Source organism: Stenella coeruleoalba, assembly GCF_951394435.1.
Source record: "Stenella coeruleoalba genome assembly, chromosome: 5".
NCBI classification, from domain to species: domain Eukaryota; kingdom Metazoa; phylum Chordata; class Mammalia; order Artiodactyla; family Delphinidae; genus Stenella; species Stenella coeruleoalba.
This window is the reverse complement of record NC_137150.1, coordinates 137,848,009-137,871,891: the sequence shown is the minus strand read 5'-3', so window position 1 is coordinate 137,871,891 and position 23,883 is coordinate 137,848,009. Positions and strand designations below refer to the sequence as shown.

The 23,883-nt window shown below is 43.3% G+C and overlaps 1 protein-coding gene across 9 annotated transcripts in view; it reads left to right on the top strand.

The window, feature by feature from the left end:
- ERG (ETS transcription factor ERG) overlaps window positions 1-23,883 on the top strand; it is a 278,833-nt gene that overhangs the window by 39,210 nt on the left and 215,740 nt on the right. For 2 of the 9 annotated variants that reach the window (XM_079921911.1, XM_079921910.1), the window contains exon 2: window positions 22,859-23,051. The exons of the other annotated variants lie outside the window; for them this stretch is intronic. The gene's annotated coding sequence lies outside the window, so the exon portion shown is untranslated. The remainder of the gene's footprint in view (window positions 1-22,858; window positions 23,052-23,883) is intronic. 9 annotated transcript variants of the gene reach the window in all.

Here is a 23,883-nt window from a genome sequence, read left to right as displayed (position 1 = left end):
CTTATGACGCTGTGGTCTTTAGTTCTTAATGGCATGAGTGGAATTCAGGTAGAAAAAGATGATAAATACAGAGAAGCAAAAGGAAGAAAAAAACTCTCTGTAATGTCCCTGTAGAGTTATCCACTGTTACTATTTTGTTTTATATAGTTCCAGACTCTTTTATGCATAGTTATATAAAGATATACATCGAAGAAACACTGCATCCCTTCTTTGCCTAGGAGTATTATGATATTTAAAAATACTGAGGAGGGACTTCCCTAGTGGCACAGTGGTTAAGAATCCACCTGCCAATGCAGGGGACACAGGTTCGATCCCTGGTCCAGGAAGATCCCACATGCTGAGGAGCAACTAAGCCCATGCGCCACAACTACTGAGTCTGTGTTCTAAAGCCCACGAGCCACAACCACTGAGCCTGCCTGCAACAACTACTGAAGCCCGTGCGCCTAGAGCCCATGCTCCGCAACAAGAGAAGCCACCACAATGAGAAGCCTGCGCACCGCAACGAAGCATAGCCCCCGCTCACTGCAACTAGAGAAAGCCTGTGCATAGCAATGAAGACCCAACCCAGCCAAAAATAAATAAATGTTCCTTTTTACAAAAAAATAAAAATACTGAGGAGATCAGATGAATAAACAAGTCTGTCTAGTTCACGTCTTTAAAAAGCTGGGAAAATACTGGTTTCTTAGAGAAACACTGGAGTGCATTTCTGCTCATCTTCCATAATATCATGTAAGGAAGACAGAAATATTGAATGTACTGCATTAGCTTTCAGGTCCTATGTCACTAAGTGTGTTACGCAGCTGACATTGTTTTTTCCTTGTAGCACAAGACTTTCTCTAGAAAGGAAGCAGTTGTTGAGTTTATATTCAAGTGTATGCACCTAGATCCCTGGAATTGTAGCTATGCTCTCTGTCTCGTCTTTTCTTTTTTTTTTAACATCTTTATTGGAGTATAATTGCTTTACAATGGTGTGTTAGTTTCTGCTTTATAACAAAGTGAATCAGCTATACATATACATATGTCCCCATTACTCCTCCCTCTTGCGTCTCCCTCCCTCCCACCCTCCCTATCCCACCCCTCTAGGTGGTCACAAAGCACCTAGCTGATCTCCCTGTGCTATGTGGCTGCTTCCCACTAGCTATCTATTTTACGTTTGGTAGTGTAGGTATGTCCATGCCACTCTCGCGCTTTGTCACAGCTTACCCTTCCCCCTCCCCATATCCTCAAGTCCATTCTCTAGTAGGTCTGTGTCTTTATTCCCGTCTTACCCCTAGGTTCTTCATGACCTTTTTTTTTTTTCTTAGATTCCATATATGTGTGTTAGCATACGGTATTTGTTTTTCTCTTTCTGACTTACTTCACTCTGTATGACAGACTCTAGGTCCATCCACCTCACTACAAATAACTCAATTTCGTTTCCTTTTATGGCTGAGTAATATTCCATTGTATATATGTGCCACATCTTCTTTATCCATTCATTCGATGATGGACACTTAGCTTGCTTCCATGTCCTGGCTATTGTAAATAGAGCTGCAATGAATATTTTGGTACATGACTCTTTTTGAATTATGGTTTGCTCAGGGTATATGCCCAGTAGTGGGATTGCTGGGTCGTGTGGTAGTTCTATTTGTAGTTTTTTAAGGAAGCTCCATACTGTTCTCCATAGTGGCTGTACCAATTCACATTCCCACCAACAGTCAAGAGTGTTCCCTTTTCTCCACACCCTCTCCAGCATTTATTGTTTCTAGATTTTTTGATGATGGCCATTCTGACTGGTGTGAGATGAAATCTCATTGTAGTTTTGACTTGCATTTCTCTAATGATTAATGATGTTGAGCATTCTTTCATGTGTTTGTTGGCAATCTGTATATCTTCTTTGGAGAAATGTCTATTTAGGTCTTTTGCCCAATTTTGGATTGGGTTGTTTGTTTTTTTGTTATTGAGCTGCATGAGCTGCTTGTAAATTTTGGAGATTAATCCTTTGTCAGTTGCTTCATTTGCAAATATTTTCTCCCATTCTGAGGGTTGTCTTTTGGTCTTGTTTATGGTTTCCTTTGCTGTGCAGAAGCTTTTAAGTTTCATTAGGTCCCATTTGTTTATTTTTGTTTTTATTTGCATTTCTCTAGGAGGTGGGTCAAAAAGGACCTTGCTGTGATTTATGTCATAGAGTGTTCTGCCTATGTTTTCCTCTAAGAGTTTGATAGTGCCTGGCCTTACATTTAGGTCTTTAATCCATTTTGAGCTTATTTTTGTGTATGGTGTTAGGGAGTGTTCTAATCTCATACTTTTACATGTACCTGTGCAGTTTTCCTAGCACCACTTATTGAAGAGGCTGTCTTTTCTCCACTGTATATTCTTGCCTCCTTTATCAAAGATAAGGGTGACCATATGTGCGTGAGTTTATCTCTGGGCTTTCTATCCTGTTCCATTGATCTATATTTCTGTTTTTGTGCCAGTACCATACTGTCTTGATTACTGTAGCTTTGTAGTATAGTCTGAAGTCAGGGACCCTGATTCCTCCAATCTAGGAATAAACCTAGCTAAGGAGACAAAAGATGTGTATGCAGAAAATTATAAGACACTGATGAAATAAATTAAAGATGATACAAATAGATGGAGAGCTATACCATGTTCTTGGATTGGAAGAATCAACATTGTGAAAATGACTCTACTACCCAAAGCAATCTACAGATTCAGTGCAATCCCTGTCAAACTACCACTGGCATTTTTCACAAAACTAGAACAAAAAATTTCACAATCTGTCCCGTCTTGAAAACACTGAGTTAGGATATCATTGGGAAGTGGTATGAGCACAGGCTCCGGATGCGCAGGTTCAACGGCCGTGGCTCACAGGCCTAGCCGCTCCGCGGCATGTGGGATCTTCCCGGACCGGGGCTCGAACCCGTGTCCCCTGCATCGGCAGGGGGACTCTCAACCACTGCGCCACCAGGGAAGCCCTACGTATTTGTTTTTTTTTTGGTCACGGATTCACCTAACATTTCCCAAATAGACTCCTCTGATGCAGTTTTACATGGATGTCTTGACAATTTTATGTTTTTGTTTGTTTTTAGTTTTTGCAACCCAAGTCCCTTTGCCCTAGAAATCTTCAAAAGCATTCCTTTTATATATGAAATATTGAACATCTGCTTCTGTTGCTTTTCAATGAATGCTGTTTCTTGCAAATACTTTGTTTTGAGCTTTAAAAACAATATTTTGAATGTAAAATGCTGCTTAAGTTTTGATAGTTTCATTGTTTCATCTGCCAGTGCATCTTTGCAAATGAATACAGTGTTTTTGGCACTTCTTACCGACTATGGCTACGTAGCTGAATTTGGTTGTTCTGTGAGGGGTCATACCATTGTTGCATAGCTGGCCAGTGGTGCAGCTGAGAGTCAAACCCAGGTTGTTACACGAGGATTGAGGGAGACAGGTGCTCTAGAAGGACCCATGGAAGTGCGGTTTCACCAAGACTGTCCAGGGGTCAGGGATGGCTTCTCAGAAGAGCCAGTGCATGCACTGGGTCTAAAGGCAAACACATGTTAGCTGGATTGAGTAGGGAGGAAGTTTCCAAGAGGCATATGCAAAAGCAGGACACCTAGTGCTCATGCATTCTGGTGACAGTCAGCGGTTCACCGAGGCCGGACCATAGGATGGACGGTGAGGGGTGGCCAGAGGTGACCCAAAAGGTAGGAGTGAGGACGTCTAAGTCCCATGGTTGGCTCAGCTCAGAGCTTTACCCTAAGGCTTCAAATGCAGCCTGAAGGATGAAGAAAGCTGAGATTATTTAATAAGTAGCTTCTCTCTTGAAAATGAAAAGCATCTCAAGAATGTTTTTATTTGCTGTGTGATGACGACAACTCTGAGAGCTTTAAAACTTCTTTTGTAAAAAATTTGCTAGGGAAGAAATGGCTCACTTGCATTATGTTTTAGTGAAGATGGAGCCAGGATGTCCTTTCAGAAATCTAATGACTGAATGTTACGAATTGCCTTGTTTCGTTATGGAAGGTTTCTTGTGTGTCACAGGCAAGGGGCCCAGATGCATAGATTCATTTCAAGTTCAATTCCTCCCAGGTAGGTGATCATCTATGCCTTTGTCAGAGGTGTGCTGTCCGTGCAGAGCAACACATGTGCTCCATTTCTTTAGGGAGCAACACATCTGAGTCTAGGACTTTCATTTTCTGCTACAGTGACGTGTAAAACAAGCTAACATGTATAAAAGCTCTGTTGCACTGTGATACTGCAAAACGTGCTATTATAGTTCAGGTGACAAAACCCCCAGACACAACCCGACAGGGGAAGAGATAAATGAAATCATATTTTGAGCATGACAAACATTTCAGAGATAATGTATAAAGATCTTACATTCGGCTGGTCTTCTCTAAGTTTGGATCTAATCTGCGCTGCAAGAAAAATGAATCAGTGTTTTCATCTGCTTTCTGTTTACTTCATGCAAACTGTGTGTGCGTGTGTGTGCGTATGTGTGTGTGTTAGCTATTTGATATCGAAAGAGACCTAAGAGACCTTTCATTCAGGAATGGCAGAGTCTCATTTTCCTCGATGTCAGCCAGCCTTCATTCTCCTCCATTGATTTGGCTGAGAAGGCAAAGAGGAATGCTCTTTGGTGAGTTGTATTGACCTGTGGAGAGTGAAAAGCCCAGATTAAGGTCAAAATGAGGGCATATCCAGTGCCCCTCCTGAATGGAAGGCTCGTGACAGGTTGTGTCCTGGCACAGTGGATGGCAGCACCTGAGGTGGTAGTGACTGCAGGGTGTGCCCACCCTTCTTCCCTGTGGCTTGGCATGCCTGGGGCCGCACCTGAGCAGGGTGGGCGTGACCCAGAGTCCCACAGGTGCTGGGTCAGGCTGCGTTACAGAGCAGTCGCTTGCTTGTTTACCCAGAGGTTCAGGGCAGTCTCTGCCCTCTGTCAATTTCCCAGTCTTTTGCCCTCAGTGAGGAGACTGGATGTCAACCCACTAAGGCCAAGATTGTCTTGTGTTCATCTTTGTATGTAAGCAACTCTGCTGGCTCATAAATCTTGTAGTTGTTTGTTGAAATGAGTTACCACAATGGCTCATATCAGAACCTTTCTTCGGGGCAGGTTTTCCCTGTGGGCAAGGCACTGGTGGGGAGTCGGGTGGAGAGCACCTAAGGGAAATCTGGAAGTTCTGATGGTAAATGTGGACCATTTCATCGTCTGGTCTTGGGCTGACCTTGCACAGCTCCGTGGATCACACTCAGGCTTGAGGCCCTGGCATCTTTGAGGTAGACTTACTCTGCTTTTTGGGAAGTATCTACTGGCGGTGATAATTTTCATTTATGTATTAGTTAGCTTTTGCTGCAGTAACAAACAGTCCTAAAACTCTCAGTGGCTTATAACAACAGATATTTATTTCTTACTTGGAAGACTACAGGTCAGATGTGGCTCTGTTGGGCTCCTTTCTGGGGCCCGTGTGGAAGGGGCGGAAGCTGATGGGTGAGCAGAGTCCTGTGATTCCTCTCGGAGTTGCCTCCTGCAATGGGTACACTTTCACTTTAGCCTACGTTTATTGGTCAGAACCAAGTGCATGGGCAAGACCAAAGTTAATGGGGAGGTGAGTGCCCTGTGCCCACAGGAAGGCCAGAGCAAGTCACAGACAGCGAGTGGGGCTGCATTATTCTCTTACAGGAGGGACAGAGCTACGAGTTGGAACAATAATCCACAGTAATCTGCCATAATTCCTTTTTCACAGAAGGGGTTAGTCTGTTACTCTCTGAGTGACCTCATTTAGTCCCCCTGGCTTCCAGCACCACCCAAGGCCCGGCGACTCCCAAACACCTCCATCCCTGATGGTCCCGCCACACTCAAATTCCTATATCCAACTGTTGACTTGACATCTGACTTGGATGCCTGATGGGCATCTTTAAAATCGTTCCTCCAGTAGTCTGTGCCCTTTTAATAAATGGCGAAAACCATTGGCATCATTCTCAGCTCATTCCCCGGAGACCAGGGGTGAAGTGCGCTAGATTACGGCTAAGGCCCTTCTAACTCAACGAGTCTGTGTGTCCGTGAGTGTGGGTAAGTGGCTTCCAAAGAGATTCCACTTTCCAGGCTCTTCAGACCAAATTCACCAGCCTGCTGCTCCCCACTTGATGACTCCTGACCACATCTGCAAGGGGAAACTCGATTTAGCTTGGACTGGTGGGCAGAAAGGCCTGTCCTTGGATAGGAGAATGGTGGCACCCACATTCAAATCCATATCTTTCTGCCTCCTAAATCCATGCTTTTTCTGCTACACAGGTGTCATGATAAAGTCAGCTCTTATGGCATCCTTAAAATCTTAGTGATGGCTCAGAATCCCCGTTTTTTAAATTTATTGAAAAAAATCTGTTCCTTATGCATGAGACAACGTAAGCTGTATTTTAAAATAAATAGAACCAGTGTTCTCTTTCATTGGTCATTTTCAAATTACAGTATTGTTCCTTCCTAAGCAGACAGGCTGGCTGCAGGGCTGCAGAACACACTGGGGATTTTGTAGCTAGAAGCCAGAGGTTCATTTTGGCCATTACACATGGGCAGGAGAGTTGACTTGGCATTGTTCTTAGTCCTTGGAATAATGAACTAGAACAAAAGAACAAGTCATAGCTTTTCCACTGCTCAACCTCTCCAACCCAGAAACCAAACCAAACTCGCAACTGACCACGTAAAACCTGACCAGACCAAAACGCCAAGTAGCAGAAGATCCTTTTGCTGAAGACACCAGATCACGTGGAAGGAATATAATCCTGATTTATGGAGTCTCTTTATCTAACACTTAAAATGCTGATTTACAGAGGGAACCCAGCCCAGATATCTCCACAGAACACAGCCCTGCTGCTTGGCTGGCGTTCTGCGGATTGTCAATGGTCTCTTCACCCTGTATTTTCCCATTCAAGTGTGTCAAGCTTTTTGAGTTGAAATAACACTAAGCACATTCAAACATCCTCCAAACTTTATCAAATATCTCCTTTCCTTTTGGGATAGATTCAGGCAGTTAGACCATAACCTACATATTTTTCTTCCTCTTGTGTTTTTGTTGGTATTTTCATAATAGCTGTGATGAATTATGTCCCAGGATAAAATGAATGCTCATGGTCCTGGAAAGCGACGGCAGTGATGCTACGTGAAGCCAGCATACCATAAATTTACGGATACGAGAGTACACTGAGATGGGGCAATGGCTTGACTAGCTAATTTATGAAGCCATAAGGCTGGTAATAAATTCTGGCTCTATAAACTGTGTCAGGCAGTGTAGACTGAAATATAGTAGATTTACCTAGTACATTGTGCAGGGCCTCCTGAGCTGTCCCCATTAGTTAGACTCTCAGAAAAGGGATGCTCTGAGGTTTGCTAGGAGATCCCGTGTGCCATTTTGTTTCTTTCCAGGTAAGACTGAGGGCCACGGTGTTAATGAACTGTGAGGCCAGCGGGTGGGGTAAGCTGGGATTGCAGTGAGATTAAGTGGGAGAGAGAGGAACAAGGGAAGAAGGAAGAAAAAGCGTGAGAAGGAGGAAATGTCACGTCTTGAAGGAGGCGTTCAGAAGTGCCCAAGGCTCTTCTCTGGTTCTCTGGATGCCAGGTCGGTGGACCACAATACCAGACTCCAGTGGCTCATGAAGCTGGAGTCCTTGAAATACTTTCAGCTTAGTATCTGGACTGCCTTGGGTATGAGGAAGGGACGGCGTCTACAGGTCGAGTCTGTCATGGGCGCCATCTTGGAGGTGTCAGGAGATGGATGGCAGCAGAACCCAGTGAATTTGATTTGATTGGAAATACCTGGCGGACCCGATAGGCTTCCCACTTAACCCAGCTTCGCGTGACCCTTTACAGTGACATCTCCTTAATATTTTAGGTTCCTCTTCAGTTCCTTCCTTAGTCATTAACTTTGTTTTATTAAGTACTCGCTAAATGTTCAGAACTGGGTTCCAGTCTCCAACACAGAGCCACTCACTTAGTGGTCCCCGCATCCAGGGGGCTTGGATAATTTTATTCTCCTTTGATAGCTGGTGGACCTGAGGCACAAAGTTGTAACTCGACCAGTGTCACGCTGCTAGTGAGTGGTGGGGGGGAGTGTGGATGCACCTCAGCGGGCTTTAGTCCTCATGTACTTTCTTCCCCGTCTCGGGGGGGATGCACCGTTTATTCAGTGCTGGCTGGTCCTGAATGTCCCCGTGTCTTGGGGGAGGTGGGGCCAATACTGCTGTAGTGACAGAACGGCTGCACTGCCCAGAGGCCATGGCCTTTCTCTAGAGGAATTTTCTGAAGGGCTCACTACTATCTGTTTTATTAAGTTATGAATTTTTAAAGTTTAAAAAAATTTTTATTTCTTTTCCTTTTTTTTTTTTCGCCCAAGTGAGGGGATTTGATCATTCTTGCTAACCTTATAGTTACAGCGATTTAAAATGTTACCAACCCAGCTTCTTGCTTTGGGGGCCAAAGAATGTCTTGGAGACTCTCCCTGATCTAAGTTGCTTTATGGTCATCACTCTGTGTTACTTTTTCTTTGTTCACTGTGATTTCTAAGGGCCCTGTATATAAATTTCCACCAATGTATATCCTGATGTTTGCTCTTTCCACTCCTGTCATCTCCTGAATGAACCTGTTTATTCTAAGCTGCTCTTTTGACCCTGGTTTTGCACAGCCTGCAAGGCCACTTTCACTCCTCAAAGCATCTTACACGGTGGGGTCTTCTTACTCCAGGCTTGGGTCCCGACTTCTGTGGGGCCGGGAGCTGGGTTGCTGCAGGTGATTCTGTCAGTTTCCCACCTATGGCTTTGCCTTGATTTTCTATGTCGTCTTACTTTCTAATCTGACTGCTGATGGTCCGGAAGCCTCCATCCCCCTGTCCTCCCGTGAAGCAGCGGAAGTTGCACCTGACACGCGTGGCCTCATGCGCACTCCTTGTTCTTCCCTTCAACCACTGCTCCAGGCTGCCCTGACTCCCAGGGGCTGCTCCAGGCTGACTTGGGGCCGCTGGGTCCTCCCCCCTCTGCTTGCTGTCACCTGTGAGAGTATCCCTGTGGGGAGAATAGAGCCTTCCTTGCCTCTCTCCTCTGGAGACGGATTCCTCCTGGTGCTTCCTCAGCAGCAGACTGGCCAAACAAACGTTCCGTTTCAGGCTGAACATGTCCTACCAAGTGTTTACGGTGAAATGGAAATAATACAGAAACTGATGGAAATCTCCATACCACTTCCATGAAATAGAAACATTATCAGTGACTTGAGTCGCTACATGGAACAGAAATGAGTTTGGGACTTGCACTGTCTCCTATCCAGTGAATATTGTCATGAGCTGAAGAGGTGAGGAAGGAGGTGACGCAAACAGTGTGCCTCGCTACACTTATTTCTTCTTTAAAAAATCCGTCAAGGCCATTTAAAATGAAGGCAGAGGGACATTTTTCAGGACAACTCTAAATTTATTAAATAAAATGTTCTCCCAAATGTCAGTGGCAGCTGATGGTGCGTGGAGAATTCCCTGCGCTGGGCAAGTGGTCCGCCTGCCCTTTCCATTTGGTTTGGGGGAAGGCTGAACATGGGCCTGTTTGCAGGATCCTCCTGGCAGGCTGTTCCAGATCTGCTGTGGTTGGAGAGATGGGCTGGAAAAGAGCACATGCTCTGTGCCTGAGGTGTGCTGGGCCCATGTTTCCCCATGAACAGCTCTTTCCAGGGGAATTTTTCATTAAATCTCCTTAGTTAAGACATATTTATGGTACCGTTGAGTCTTAGAATTGGAAGAACCTTGAAGCCATCTCTGCCAAAATCCATGAGGGAAAAAAATGACATTTACCCAGACACAGCAGTGTTATTAAATGTGACTCTGTTATCCCCAGGTGGAGATCATTTAGAAGTTGGGTTTGGGGAAGCAGAATGTGATGTGACTCCTTAGGCCTCTTTGCTAGAAATCCAGGCAGATAATTTGATGAGATGCTGTCTCTCTCAGTATATTCTGTTGTATGGACGGACCTTGGTTGGGAATCTTCAGGGAATTTCTTGGTTTTCCGAATCCCTTGGCTCCATATATAGGTTGATGTCAATGTAGATGGACAGAGGTGATGGGAAAGCACTGTCCTTATTTGGTGTGCTCACAGCTGAGTGTGGGCCGCAACCCAAGCTCTTAAACATATCCCTTCCCTATTCTGATATTCATCAAAACATTTTTTTTCTGAGTCCCAGGCCAAATCTATGCCAGATGATGAAGAGATGAAAATAGCTGAGTGCCTGAAGAATCGTAATCAACCATCCATTCATTCACTTAATGTTGCTTAGTGCCCACATGCCAGGGGTTATGCCACACACTCGGGAACCCACAGTGAACAACAGGAATCACTACGGGGCTGGACCAGTGCTGAGCTGCTGTCAGCTCTTACCGCTCATAGGAGTTGATAGTATAACTTATCTTCCCAAGTCTGCGTTCAGTGACATCACGTTGATAGCTGGAAGCTGGCCCCAGTGGGAGTATTTGCACCATGGAAATTGGTAATGGCTACAAATTGGGGCTTTTTTTTCCCGAAGAAACAGACAACACTTTTACCAGCACTCCCCTGCCTCAAGCTTACATTCTGATAATCAACTATCATGTATTATGAGTATTGTTACAGGTGGACCTCGTCGTCTTACTGCACTTCGTTTTTTTATTGTGCTTCACAGATATTGTGTTTTTTGCAAATTGAAGGTTTGTGGTAACCCTGCATCGAGCAAGTCTCTCGGGGCCATTTTTCCAACAGCATTTGTTCACTTCATGTCTCTGTGTCACATTTTGGTAATTCTTGAAATGTTTCAAACTTTCTTCTTTATTATGATATTTGTCACGGTGATCTGTGATCCGTTATAATTGTTTTGGGGCACCATGAACCGCACCCATATAAGATGGTGAATTTAATCGATAAACGTGTGTGTTCTGACTGCTCCACCAATTTGCTGTTCCCCCATCTCTCTCCCTCTCCTCCAGACTCCCTTCTACCCTGAGACACAACGATATTGAAATTAGGCCATTTAAGGACCCTACGATGGCTGCTAAGTGTTCAAGGGAAAGGAAGAGTCAATGGGTGCGGCAACTTCGTTGTTGTCTTATTGTATGTAATTGGCTCAGCTACCCCTACCTTCCCAGCCACCACCCTGATCAGTCAGCAGCCACCAACATGGAGGCAAGGCCCTCCACCAGCAAAAAGTTGACGACTCGCTGAATGCTAAAAAATAGCATTTTTAGCAATAAAGTATTTTTTAATTAAGGCATGTACCTTTTTTAAGGTATCATGCTATTGCATACTTAAGAGACCACAGTATCCTGTAATCATAACTTTCATAGGCACTGAGAGACCAAACATTCCATGTCACTCACTTTATTGTGGTGGTCTGGAACCAAACCCGCCATATCTCTGAGGTGTGCCTGTATTTAATATCATTGTTATTATTTATATAATAGAAGCCATTTATTTATCTGGCTCTCTGCATGCCAGTTGCTTTACCGACCTTGTCTGAGTATCTTTACAACTACTTCTGAGATGGTTTCTATTGACCACAAAACAGGCTCGGGGAGGTTAGGAATTTAACTAAGGTTGCACAAATCGTAAACGTTGGAGCCAGAATCGGAATTGACCCTGACCTCAAAGCCCATGGAGCCCAGCATCGTGCTCTGCTGCTTCCTTCCAGAAGACCTTTCCAAAGGACCACACAGGCATTTTAACAGGTGCCGTCCACATGTACAGTGGTTTCCCTTCAAGGCGTAGGAACTGGGGGACCTTTAGGCCCCAAGTCAAGTCATTTTGGACATTTTATTCAGATAATCGTTTTACACAGCTAGATAATTCAGCACTTCTCAAATTTAAATTTACATCACCCGGCATTTTATCTGCTGGCGAGGTGGCAGCGGGTTGTGTGGGTAACACTGGTATTGCAAGCAGGTTATTTGCTTTAGGAAAGTGCAGAATTAACCAGGTATCTCGGATTTCACGGTGCCTCTCTGCTTCCCAGTGGGAAGGAATGGAGCAACTTCAGGGCCATTGGTCACCCTCACTGTTTTACCAGGACAGCAGTCTGTCTGCTGGTGAGGGAGTTGGTGGGAATGGATTGAATGAGACAGAGGGGAAAAAAGTGGCACTGTCCCTTGCTTGTCCCCATAGTGAACAGTGAAGAACCCTGGTCTGCAGGTGTGTTGACTGCTGCTGTTTGCTGAAGTTGGAGCTCTGGGGACAGTGTATGAAAATAATGGACAGCCCACTGTAACAGGGAAGGAAGGGAAGTGGTGCTCTCCGTGAGGACGGTGTTTCCTTTTCGTTGGAATGTGGTCATGTGTGCTTTAGTGACTGGGCTTCATGAATTCATCCAACAGCTCTGATGACACTGTGATCGTCAAATTTTATACTGTGGTCACTTCTTAGAGAACACACATCAACAATAGACTAGAAAGTAGCTGCTTGTTCTAATTTTTAGTTTGGAAACTAAGTCTGACTAAAGGCCCGTGATTTCTTTTTTAAACTCATGACAGTTTAGCATCTTGGACTCACTTGTGAGTTTACTGAATTTACTGAACAGTCTTAAATAAGATGATCAATGTGTCCCCGGCTGCTCTGGGGTGGACGCATCCAGAGTCCCTGCTACACCGATCCAATTGTGTGCTTGAAATGCATTTGACAAGATGAATATTTTGTTATGCCAATAAGAACCAGCGAGCAAACTAAGATGAATTGGGACTTCGAGGGTTCTCCCTGTTCAGATCTGTACACCTTTTACAAACAGTTAACACGGTTTGCAAATATAATCTGCTGCTTAGAAATGTCAAAGCAAATAACTGTAATGGTACCTAGTTGCTGTGTTTTATTTCTTCATCTTTTTATTCATAAACATTTAAATAATTCTCCAGTTGAAATGGAAGATGGAGGAGGGCAAGGGGACATTTCTAAAAGGAACGTATAGGATTTAATATGTGCAAATGCTCTTGATGTAAAAGGAATCCTCCCATGACATGTGATTTTAGCCTTATGAAAAATAGACTATAAGGGAGGCACCATGTGTAATGATAGAAAATGAAAAACATTTTATAACCAAATAAAATATCAAAGTTTTACTAATATGCTTTAATCAAAATGCTACTCCTATTATGTTATGTCTTAAAAAAAAGGACGAAAAAGAGGGAAATCAATCTGAATCAATCACATTTTCAGGAAACTATTTTTGAGCAGAATTTTAAGGTCCCACTTAAGTAGTATTTTAAACTTTTCTAAACATTTTATGACCATGATTTTGTAAAGTGGAATTCTTCAAGCAGGACATGGCTGGACCCTCAGGACATTTTTGTATGTTTTTTACTTGGCTGGCGTTTGCTACAGTCTTGGAAATGTCACCCACATTCCTCCTCCTGTTTACAAGCTAGAGTACATATAACTTAATGACAAAACTCATTTAAACTATCTCCGACTAAATTTAGTTTATTTAAAAATCAAAGGCATTACCATTTTGACTCAGGAAAGAAGAATCACACAGAACCCCTTTTTTTCTTTCCTGTTTAGCGGGAGTTTCATAAACCAGAAAACAGAAGCACGGCCTCCCCTACCCTCCTGTTTTGTCATAGACTCTCGGTGTAATTCAGTTCACAGAGATTTATTACTCGTGACCTACATGCCAGGCCCTGCTCTGGGTGCTGCGGATACAAGTGAGAGCAGAGCAGACTAAGGGCCCTGCCCTTGGAGCATCCGTTCTGCCTGGGGAGACAGTCCAAAAAAAGATAAACAGCAAAAGACCTGATTGGGTAGAAATTAGTGCTAAGAAGAAAAATAAAGCAGGGACAAGGGAATAGAGAATGCTGAGGGTCAGGGTTTTATAGTGACCAGTATTGGAAGGAGTGACATTTGAGTGAATGCCCTGCAGGAGGTGAGGGGCTGCCGTCAGCTAGCTGGGGAGGAATAGTCCAGACAGAGGGGACAGCCGGTGCCTTCTGCGTTGAGAAGCAGCAAAGGGGCCAGTGTGAGAGGGGGACAGAGGGACTTGGGAGGAGTGGAGATGAGGTCAGAGAAACAAGGGAGGGCCGAGGACGGAGGATGCTGACAGGCCACTGTGAGGACATGGGTCTTCAGTTTTTAATCTGTGTGAGATGGGAGCCCAGCACTGAGGGTTCTGAGCAACAGGGGTGACGTGATATCATGTATGTTTTTACAAGATCACGCTGGTTGCCGTGTGGACAGTAGTTTTTTGGTTCGAAGCAGAAAACACAGGAAGCTCTGGGAATAATCCGGATGAGAAATGATAGTGGTTTGGCGCAGGGTGGTTTTCCTGGAGGTCCGGGGGTGGGTGTGTCACATTCTGGTTGTGGTCTGGGTGTGAGAGGAGGAGGGGAAGTGAGGATGAAGCTGACATTTTGGGGTCTGAGCAGCTGGCACATCTGCGTCCCACCTTCCGCCGGCCGGTCTTGGTGGTTCTTGGGTGAGAGGAGTTTTTGGTAGCAGGACAGTGGGGAACAGTGCTGAGGGCTTTTTCTTCAAGCCATCTTACTCGCAGCATCTGTCCCCCTTCATGGGAAGCACTGTCTTCCTTTTTCAACCTCTCCGTGGACTTCTCTTCCTGCTCGTCCCTGCTTTGTGTGCAGGACCAGGCGCTGGATGTGGAGAGGCTGCCCAGATGCACGGTGCTGTGTGGTCACAGGAAGGCAAGTATCATTCCTGAGGTTTCCTTTCCCACGCCGCAGAGCAGAATGATGGCTCGGATCAAAAGTTCATTGTCCGTGAGCATGGTATGATTGCAATTCAATATCGCCCACTTCGGTCTGCATGCTGTGTTTTTATCGAAACTTCGAGGAATCCAGACCCCTCCTGCTTGCAGTCACACTGACTGCGGGGACCGGGTTTAAGATGGGGTGGCTGGAAGGCGGAGATGTGGGTGGACGCTGACCAGGTTGACCTGTTACAGAAGGGAGGCTGAGGCCACGGATGGGCGGCTTTTGGGTGGTGACCTTTGCCGTTGCACAGAAGCAGGCGTGGCTGGGAGCTGCCAGGAGCTTTGAAGGTGTGCCCTTCACCCAACCAGGATCTGAGCCTGGAGCCGATTTGTCAGAATCCAGCATGTTTAGGAAAACATTTCAGTTCTCGTTCCTTCCTGGGAAGCTTTGCTTTTGTGGGTAGGAGCAAGTGAAGCATTAGCCGCTCTCGGTTACTTGCTGTGTGTTGGAATACTGATGGCAACACTTTGTGCTGAATCACAACCCGCTGTGATCTCGCACCTCTCTCCATCCTTCATCGTGGCTTCTGGTCCATCCTGCGTGCAGGGCTCCAGCCAGAGCCATACTCAGAGAAGCAGAAGCTGCCATAGAAACAGGCTTTGCGTGTTGGAGTGGCTTTTCTTCTTTAATGGTGTGTATTTGAAATACACAAAGACCGGTCATAATGAAACAAACAAAATCCATGTACTCACTGACCCAGTTTAACATTTGCTAACACTTAGCTGTTATTTCTTCTTCACATTCTTTCGAAAGAAATACTTCAAATAGTCAGTGATTCATGTACGTCCCTTCCCAGTCTCGGCTCTCCCATCTCCATTCAGTGGCCAGAAATGGGTGTGTGTATTCTTCCCCTCACTCTGCACGTATGTGCCACGCATCTCACACACGTTCACACACAGGCGCACACATGTGTATTCTGTAAATGCATTAAACATTTTTTACACAAACAGTGTTAATACGTATTCTTCTGCAGTTTGCTTTTCCACTCAACTTTATGTTTGAAGGTTTATCAATATTGGTGTGTGTAGGTCTAGTTTATATACCGATTTTTCTGGTGGCTCAGTTCTAATTTTTTCATAGTTTTCTTCGACTCATAATTAGATTATTTTTTAGCCTAAAAGTCTTTTTTTTTTTGAGACGTCTTTTTGTTATTTCTAATCTTGTTTCATTGTAGTGGGAGAGTGTGGATATTCATTCTGTGGCGTTTGTGGATTATTTCTTTGGGACCTACCACCTAGTCAATTTTTATAAATCCTCCACATGGGCATGAAAAGAGTGTCATTTTTCTACGTTGTGCAGGATCCTCTGAAAACCTGTTAGATCTAGCTGGATCTTTGTGTTTTTCAAATCTATCTGTAATAGGCACATTCAGCGATCTTTTTTTCACCCTCTGTTTTTATCCTTGTGCAGATGAATCTCTTTCACAGCCCTTCTTGCTGACTCGCTGGTAGATTCAAACTTTCCAGTCTCCTTCAGCCATTTGTAAAAGTCTGGTCTAGACTAATTAAAAACTCTTACGTGATTGTACCCCTCCGTCCTCCCTAAACGGCCCTCCAGGGCATGAGGGACAGGCCACGGGGGTATAGAGGGGGAGGTCTATTCTGTTATCTGCCCCCCACCTGGTTCTGGCTCCCCCGTGTATGGGTATAGGGGTGGGTATAAAGTGAAATGAGCTAGTTGTCTGGCTGCACCTGGAGGAGAAGCTTGGCTATCGCTGTGTGTCTGATACTGTCCTACTGAGGCCCTCTGGGTGGCAGCCCATGTGTAAGGGTATCAGGGGGATCTGTAAGTTCCCCTGGAGTGGGAGACCCCTTTTGGCCTGATTGCTTCCAGGGTCCCTCTCTTTGCCCTGGCAGCTTCCTGCTGGGCAGGCAGCTCTTACTGATTCCCAAGCTCATCTCTGTATCGGCAGAAGGCTTCAAGACTCGCTGTCTCTTACAGCGTCCATAGGAAGCATCCTGGACTGGCCCCGTCCCCTACATAAACTGGCGAGGGACACTGCATCCACCTCCTAATAAGCCCAAGCCCGTCAGGTCTCTCTTGTCCTCGGTTTGGGGTTTTAGCCACCAAATCTCAGGTGACAGCTGAAGTCTCACAAAACATCCTCTGAGAACCATCCGTACTAGTTTTTTGGATATGGTAGTTTTGGACAAAGTGACAGTTTCTCTCCATAACCTATAATAGATTTGTCTATTTCTCCTTATCATGCTGTTAATTTTTGCTTATCTGTCAATATTTTGAGGCTCTTGTTAGGGGGCATAGAGCTTCTGGATTTTTTTATATCTTCTTGGTAAATCACCCCATTTTATCATGGAGCATTGCCCATCTTTATCCCTATTTATGCCTTTTGTCTTAAAATCTACCTTTTCCTGATATAAAATCGCTATTCCAGCTTTCTTTTTGTTAGGTGAAGTTTTTCTTGCTATATCAGGTATATCATTTTCAACAAGTTTATGTTAAACTTTCCTGTTTACATTATAAATTTATCTGTTGTAAACAGAATATAACTCGGATTTAAAAAAAAAAAACCCGAAGAGGATATTTATGTTTTGATAACTGAGTTTAATCGACAAAATATATATTTATAATATTATTACTATATATATTTGTATTTATTACTGTTTTTTTCAGCTTCCCAGTTTTACTCCTTTTCTGACTTTATCAAATGTATTTATTCCTCCTCTCTCCACCTACTGTTTTTGGAATGTATACATTCTAATTTTAGTCGATTTGGGCTACTCCTACAATTTTACAAGTATTCCTTAGCTAACAGAGTCCAAAGTTAAATGGTATCTCTATCCTCTGTCTACAAAATATAAGGCGTCTGACTCCCGTCTCTCATGTTATTGTCACCAAATTCCTTAGTTCTACGCTGCTTTAAAATCCTTCTAAAATTGACCATGGTTGCCGTGTTTTTAATTGTATCGACATTTATCTGGATTTCTCAACTGCTAGCTAGTTTTTTTTTTAAATTTTTTTTTAATTTTTTTTTGGTACGGGGGCCTCTCACTGTTGTGGCCTCTCCCGTTGCGGAGCACAGGCTCTGGAAGCATAGGCCCAGTGGCCATGGCTTATGGGCCCAGCCGCTCCGCGATATGTGGGATTTTCCCGGACCGGGGCACGAACCCGTGTCCCCTGCATCGGCAGGCGGACTCCAACCACTGCACCACCAGGGAAGCCCCTAGCTAGTTTCTTTTGTGTGCCTTTGCTTCTTGAATTTAATTTTTTTCCCATTCTGGGCTTAATTTCCTTGGTACTGAAGGCATACTTTGGTAGTTCTTTAATTAAATGTCCGTGAGTGGAAAATCTTTCAGTCTTTCCCTCAACATTTTCTCAGTTCCCCCTGGTTCTTGAATGATCATTTTGCCTGACAGTTGTTTAGGTTACCAGCGCTTGGAAGATATTGTTTCATTGTGTTCTGGTATGTGTTCTTGCTGATGAGAAGCCTTATATCGATTCACACTGGCTCCTTTGTGGTTAATCTCTTTCCTGTTCTCTGGTCACTTTTAATATTTCCTCTTTGTCTTCCACGTTTCCTCATGCTACGACTAGATGTGCATTTAGTTCTTTGTATTTTGCCCAGGACTTCTTTTTCTTTTTTCTTTCGAAGTCTCACTTATTTCCTCAAACCTGGTTATGATTTCTTCCCAGTTATCTCTTTGGAATATTTTTTATCCCCCATTTTCACTAATTCACTCATCATGGAAATCCTGGTAGGCACTGGCCGTTGCATCCTAGCCTCCACACTCCTTAATACCTCTCTCTTGTCTCTTTTTCCTACTTTCTAGGTGGTTCACTAATTTTTCCATCATTTATGAAACACTGTTTTTTAAATGATCTATTAAATTTTTCATTTCTGGAAGTGTCTTCAGTTATTTCAGCTCTGCTTGTGATTGGTTTATACTGTCCTGCTTTTTTCATTATGGTTTTAGATACTTTTTGAAAAAGTTATTTTAAATTTATTTTACAGATTTTTTTTTTTGGTGTGATCTTTTATCCACAGTTTTTGGGGTGTTATTCTTCCTTCTTTTTGCATATCTACATCAACTAAAATCTATTCATTTTAGTTTTTTCATCATGTACTTTGTAATATTATCTTGTGAGCTCATCTTCGGTGGGAATTAATTTTTCTTTGTATGTTTACTGTAACCTAAGATGTGAAAGTGTCCCTACAGAGTGGGTTTTCTGTTTGCTCCTGCCAGCGTCCTAGGGGTTTTGATGGTTATGCATCAGTTATCTATCTGTCTAATCTAGCTGTGCTAATATACTCTATACAGATAACAGAAATGTGGTTTTGATGTCTCACAGATAGCTTTTTCTTTTTTTTCCCCTCTGCACAAGTCCTTGGGCACTTAGCAAGCTTTCTTGCTAGGAAGAGTCCCAATCCTAGTTCTCCTGCTTCCCCTGAATCATAAGCCATGTTTTGTCCCTGTTTGAGCCTTAGAATCTACCCCTCACCTCCCACCAATTTCTTAGGACCTATATTTGGGGCCCAAATTCCTGTGGGTTTTTGTGATTTCAGCTAGTACTTACCACTCTTGCTTTATTTTTTCTCTTTGATTCTGGAGCTTGTGGATTTCTCTTTCTTTCTTTTGCTCTTGGGTATTATACAGACTCTTTTTCTGAGTGGTGGGTATTGGTGGTTATTTGTTCTATAGTATTTCACTGTGTTTGTAATGGGAATAGGGCCTTGACTGTGTCAGATGAGTCTGACATGTGGTGACCTAGGGTAGCATTTTAGGAAGAGTATTTACTGTACTTCTAGTTAAACCCAGAGGCAGAATGGGTATTCAGTAAGAGAAATCATTTTTTTTACAACTCGTTGGATGACAGTGGCTACTGTACCACTCAAAGGTGATTTGCTTTAAATCATGGTTTTTTGAAAGATTAATTAATTAATTTTATTTTATTTTTGGCTGTGTTGAGTCTTCGTTTCTGTGCGAGGGCTTTCTCTAGTTGCGGTGAGTGGGGGCCCCTCTTCATCATGGCGTGCAGGCCTCTCACTTTCGCGGCCTCTCCTTTTGCGGAGCACAGGCTCCAGACGCGCAGGCTCAGTAGTTGTGGCTCACGGGCCTAGTTGCTCCGTGGCATGTGGGATCTTTCCGGACCAGGGCTCGAACCCATGTCCCCTGCATTGGCAGGCAGATTCTCAACCACTGTGCCACCAGGGAACCCCAGATGATTTGCTTTATATAATTTTCTATGATTGGTACTGAAAGCATTGGGATAGTGTAGATAACTTCTTAATGGTTTAAACAGTGGAAAGAAGTGGGGAGGAAGAAAATAAAAGCCATACCATTCATCTGGTAGGAAAAACTGAGAATTCAGCAAGAAAGTAAACCTTCAACGATGGGAAAGAGGAAGTTGGAAGGGAGGAAAAATAGACAAAATGATTTCATCTATTAAGCACTGATGTATTACTATTATTAGAATATTTAACATGAGATCTACCATCTTAATAACTTTTTAAGTGTAGGGTACGTTATTGTTAACTATAGGTGCAATGCAAAGGTTGCGTTAAGGAGAACCAAAGCAGAACCTTCAGTTAGAATTGGGAAAGAAAAGAGGGAAGATGTACACTTTCTAGTTAACATTTCAGACTCCCAGTAGGAGAACAAATGGATTTTTTTTTTTTTTTTACCGTACGCGGACCTCTCACTGTTGTGGCCTCTCCTGTTGCGGAGCACAGGCTCCGGACGCGCAGGCTCAGCGGCCATGGCTCACGGGCCCAGCCGCTCTGCAGCGTGTGGGATCTTCCCAGACCGGAGCACGAACCCATGTCCCCTGCATCGGCAGGCGGACTCCCGACCACTGCGCCACCAGGGAAGCCCAGCAAATGGATTTTGAATCTTGTAGTGGCACGAGGCTAATAGAACTTTTATGAAGATTTTAAAATCGCTCCTATTCAAGTTGACCCTATCAGAGAAGAGTCTTTGAATATGGCCTAGACTGTTCTGTAGGACCCAAAATGGACATGAAGACTGGATTAGTCCTTAGATAATGTCCAATAAATAATACTCATAATGTATAAATTATTAAAGTGACAAAAGAACTAACATTTACGTCAATATTTTTGGAAAGACACACTCCGGTGGCTACAGAGAGAATTGTGTATGCTTCAATCGATAGTATGTATCACTCGAAACTTCTTTTAATTTAAAAGATAATTCTATAGGAATTCTATTCTATTAGAATAGATAATTCTATTAAAAAGAAATTTAAAAAATTTTACAGGGCTTCCCAGGTGGCGCAGCGGTTGAGAGTCCGCCTGCCGATGCAGGGGACACGGGTTTGTGCCCCGGTCTGGGAAGATCCCACACGCCGCGGAGTGGCTGGGCCCGTGAGCCATGGCCACTGAGCCTGCGCGTCCGGAGCCTGTGCTCCACAACGGGAGAGGCCACAACAGTGAGAGGCCTGCGTACCCACCCCCCCAAAAAAAAATTTACGTTGTCCCAATTATACCATTCTTTTGCAACTATTTTCATTTTGCATTGTATATCACATTTGTGTGTTCTCTTTCCTGGCCGTAATCATACCATATATAATATTTTGCATTTTGTTCTATTTATTATAGTAAATATTTTCAGGTATCTAATTAAATTCTCATAATTTTGCAGACATTTTAGATGGAGACTTGCGATTAAGACGTGAGACTAGTAAAATTAAAAAAAGAAAGGGAATCAGGATTTCCAATTTGTTTTGTTAAATAAGGACATTAAAATAAAAAAACAAGAAGAAAGAAAGAAACAGAACCTATTCTGTAATTTCACAGCATTTCCACAAATAAAGGACATTTTAACATCAAAAAAAAAGGATATAATCTCAAAATAAAGGAAAATGCCTTTAATTTAGCCTTTTGAGTAAAGTTACTTACTCTTCTTCCACTTCTCCCCCTATTTCTCCAAGGATGGTTGAAAACCTCATCAGGGAAGTTTCCTGATCCAAAAACCAGGTCAAGGATTCCCTGGACCTAGGCGATGTCTGAAGGAACTTCTTCATGTCTGAGTTGTGACTTTGCTTGCAAAATAGCTGATTAATGCAGTAAAACCAGTGAGAAAGCTGGGTGTTTCCAATGGCGGACCCCAAATCCACCGCTTCCCACACAGGTGGAGCTTCCCCCAAAGTCCCAGAACAAGGAACCACAAAGGATGGCTCTGATATCTGTCAGTTTTAATACAGTTTTTGTCTGAAAATCTTGAAAAATGTTCAATTAAGGCCCATTGCTGGAGACCTTGCAAAATTATATGCAATTTTGTTGAAAAAGGACCTGATTTGGACACATTTCAGATCTCTTCCTGTGGCAGACATACCCTGTCAAAGACAAGTTCTTTAGGTGATAAGGATATAAATTAAAAGTGTAACACTTTTGAACTGGCTCAGTTTGACATTGGGGCATGCTTCTGGTGCCCTGAACTGGACAGGTTCTCAGTGTCACCTTGCCTGTGCTCCTGCCTGAAGTAAGTCTGAGCTCCCCCTGCCTCGACAGCACAGCTGGGCTCCTGCCCCGACCATGGCCAAGCTCACCCGTTCTCAGCAGAGACAGAAAGCCCTTCAGTACCTTTTTTGATGTGGTTTATCTTTCACTTCTCAGGAGGAAATTCCACCCAACTGGATCATAATTTTTTGAGGACTTTCACCAGATCTTAGAGTTTCAGGAATGAAAGGCTCATGTGTTTTATTCAGGAAACTTCCAGCTGCTGAAAGGACTTGAACGTTAAGCATCAAATCAGTGTGAGGTGTTCAAAGATATTCTTCAAAAGGGCTTGAGAGAAAAAAGAAGAGAAAAAGGGCAAGCCCACACATCAATGTGTTATTAAGCATTATTTTCAGTGCCGTTGCTCTGTATTGCTAGTTACAGAACACAGAAGCATTTTTAATGATAACTTTGCCGTTGCTCTGTATTGCTAGTTACAAAACACAGAAGCATTTTTAATGATAACTTTGTAAAATATATGATAATGTAATGAAACATTTTAATGATAAGGGTGGATTTAAATTGCTGTAAAGATATCAGTTTGCTGCTTTTTCACTCCTCACCACCTCTCCTCCCCATTTAAAGTCAATATTTATCAAAAATCGTTTCATTTTCGAATGTCTGATGTTTGCACAGCTGTTTTGGTTTCTTTTTTTCAAAGTTCCTACATTTGCAATGAAAGTGTCAAAAGTTAAAGGCCGAAATTAAATCAAGAAGTAGGAGGTTTATGCCAAGTGCGAGTAACAGGATGCAACGCAGTCAGAAAGACAATGGAAGTGGCTCTGAGGACCTTCAAAGTCTTCCCAAGTTCAAAACGCTTTTCGTAAAATAACTTCCTTTTCAAAAAGTGTTTGGTAAGCTTTGACTTCTTCTCATTTTAATTTTTCTATGCCTGTGAATTTATTTTAAAGTTGCTTCTATTATTATTCTAGGAGAAAATGGTTATCCTCTCTCCTTAAAGTGGTGACTGGAAATGCTCGCAGAAATAGGAGGGTCAGTAAAAAGAGAAATAGGAGTAAAATGCTCATGGCAGCAAGTTAAGGGGATGAGAAACTCAGGGAGTCAGGTCATCTGAGAATTAAAATGGGAGAAATTCCTCTGGTACGGGGACAATGTTTAGTCATGATTCTAACCGCTCCCCGCCACGCCCATAACCGTCCTGAATTCTTTGGTTAGCCTTTGGCAATTAAAACGGAAAATATTGATATCAGTATCTACTGTCCATCATCTGTGTCTATCTATCCATCTGTCTATCACCTGTAATCCTTCTGTCTATCTATCTACCTACCTATCATCTATCTATCTACCTATCATCTATCTATCTACCTATCATCTATCTCTCTGATTTTCTCCAATTGAGCATGTCTAGTACAATAATATGGTATTGGATTGCTTCATAAATTAACTTCGAGATTCACCTTGATTTCCTTTGAGCTTTACCAAACTTTGTATATCTTTCAAGACCGTGGTATCCTCGCAGTTGAGCCTTCCCCTCACTCATCTTATTTAAACATTAGGTTGGATTTCCGCCTTATATGGCTGTTGTGTTTTAGGCTATGTCATCTGAATTGGTGGGAGTGGGGAGTGGCGGGTGGAGGTCCTGGGACCAACTCTGGAACCCAGTGATTCTCTGAATTATGTGAAATCCATCAGTTCCAACAATACAAGCTGGTGAACCCTATGTCC